Genomic DNA, 2,278 nt, shown 5'->3' with positions numbered 1-2,278 from the left:
TTGATTCTTAGAATTTCCACCTCTGTGTATATGACCCATCTCTTCTAGCATCTTGTCTACGTTTTCCATTAGAGCCCTTAGAATCTTAATCATAAGTTTTTATTATATTTATTTATTTATTTATTATTATTTTTTAAAGATTTTATTTATTTATTTGACAGAGAGAGACACAGCGAGAGAGGGAACACAGGCAGGGGGAGCGGGAGAGGGAGAAGCGGGCCTCCCGCTGAGCAGGGAGCCTGATGCGGGGCTCGATCCCAGGACCTGGAATCATGACCTGAGCCGAAGGCAGACGCTTAACGACTGAGCCACCCAGGCGCCCCTATTATATTTATTTTTTAAATTTAATAATTTTATTATGTTTTTTTAGTCAACATACAGGACATCATTGTTTTTTTTTGAAAAAATTTTAAATTTTCTGTTTTTACTTTAATCACCAATCATTACATCATTAGTTTTTTTCCAGGAATAAATGTATATTTACATTTTTATAGTAAACATATACTTCTAAGTGAAGATTTTCCCATATATCCAAATAAGATAATGTTCAACATACCTTGTAATCAATTTTACATTTGACTTCATTGTTTTGGTAAATACTGTTGTGAAAACTGAGGTATATACTCCTCCTTTTAAAATAATCTCCCCTGAACATGCACCTCTTTCTGAGATTGGTCAAGAAAATTCGGTACACTAAGGCAACAATGTCCAGGAAGATCACCTCCCTCACTTTTTTCTTTAGTTTGAAGTTTTAATGTCAAAATAAATCTTAAAATAATACTTTCACAAAAATAAGGCAGCTTTAGTGGCGCCTGGGTGGCTCAGTTGTTAAGCGTCTGCCTTCGGCTCAGGTCATGATCCCGGGGTCCTGGGATCGAGCCCCGCATCGGGCTACCCGCTCTGTGGGAAGCCTGCTTTTCCCCCTCCCACTCCCCCTGTTTGTGTTCCCTCTCTCGCTGTGTCTCTCTGTCAAATAAATAAATAAAATCTTAAAAAAAAAATAAGGCAGCTTTATGCTCAAAAAACAGTAGTTCTTTGTCAAAGGCTATATTCTTCTGGCCTTATCTACTGTCACTGTCAGCATCGACTTTAAAGATCACTTTTTTCTTCGTAGCGACACCTACATGCGGCTCCTTGGCTGTCCACATATAGTTTGCAGCCTAAATGTATAACACTGTCAAACAAGAGCTCCACTGTGGTTTCACAGGCCTGAACATGCTGAGCTAGTTCTAGTGTCTTCTGCACATCCGGCAGATCTTAGAGAGGCAGTACTGGAATTCCTCATCACAGTCGTTCTTGCTTTTGCCACAGGTCTCATAGCACCTGCCCTGTTGGTTGCAGCACTTTGTCAGGGAAGGGATGCCAGTATTAAGATGAACATCAAACAGTGGAGAGCCACATCCATTCAGCGGGGAGAGTTTAAAACCATAACACAGGAAGGGCTTAGATCCGTCATTGCACTTATACTGACAGAGCCCATCCTCGCCTCCCAGGAAGTCCAAGGTGGCGTTCAGGTACGTGTCTAACTTGGGAACGTAGTTCCGGATGGTCTTCAGGGTGGCCCGCCAGTCGGTGGTCTGGGCCTGCTCCTGGCACCTGTGAGCGGCGGGCAGGAAGAGGAGGAGGACGAGGGTGAACGTGGGCGGCGGGAGCAGGGCCATCAGCACAGCACCGGGCCGTGCCCCCACAGAGCCCACGGGGTGCACTAGGCAGCAGCGCCAGCCCCGTGCTCGGCGTCCCTATCCCCGAGCTCGGCGACCCCAGCCGGCTCCATGCCCACGCCTCCTTCCGAGCTGGGAGGCTGGCCCTCACCACCTTTACTCAGCTCTGGCCGGAAGGCGGTGCCGTCACGAAGACACTAAATAATTATTTCCTTGGTGATTCCGGGTCTTTTCTGATTCCATACCAATTTTAGGATTGTTTGTTCCAGCACTTTGAAAAATGTCATTGGAATTTTGATCAGGATGGCATTGAAGGTATAGATTGCTCTGGGTAGCATAGACTTTTTAACAATATTTATTCTTCTGATCCATGAGCATGGAATATTTTTCCATCTTTTTGTGTCTTCTTCAAATTCTTTCATGAGTGATCTCTATTTCCTAGAGTATCGATACTTTACCTCTTTGTTTAGATTTATTCCAAGGTATCTTATAGTTTTTGGTGTTATTGTAAATGGAATCGTTTCTCTAATTACTCTTTCTACAGTTGTGTTGTTAGTGTATAAGAAAGAAATGATTTCTGTGCATTGATTGAACAAAATATTCTTGAGCAGAGTGGT

At 43.4% G+C, this 2,278-nt stretch overlaps 1 pseudogene; it reads right to left on the bottom strand.

Annotated features, from left to right (window-relative positions):
* Nucleotides 1-1,089: 1,089 nt before the first annotated feature.
* LOC118017160 lies at nt 1,090-1,803 on the bottom strand (annotated as a pseudogene).
* Between the last annotated feature and the right edge of the window lie 475 nt (nt 1,804-2,278).

Source organism: Mirounga leonina, unplaced genomic scaffold (assembly GCF_011800145.1).
Source record: "Mirounga leonina isolate KUSES-001 unplaced genomic scaffold, KU_Mleo_1.0 Mir_168, whole genome shotgun sequence".
In the NCBI taxonomy this organism is placed as follows: domain Eukaryota; kingdom Metazoa; phylum Chordata; class Mammalia; order Carnivora; family Phocidae; genus Mirounga; species Mirounga leonina.
Note: the sequence above shows the minus strand (reverse complement) of the source record. Positions and strands in the feature narration are given on the sequence as shown.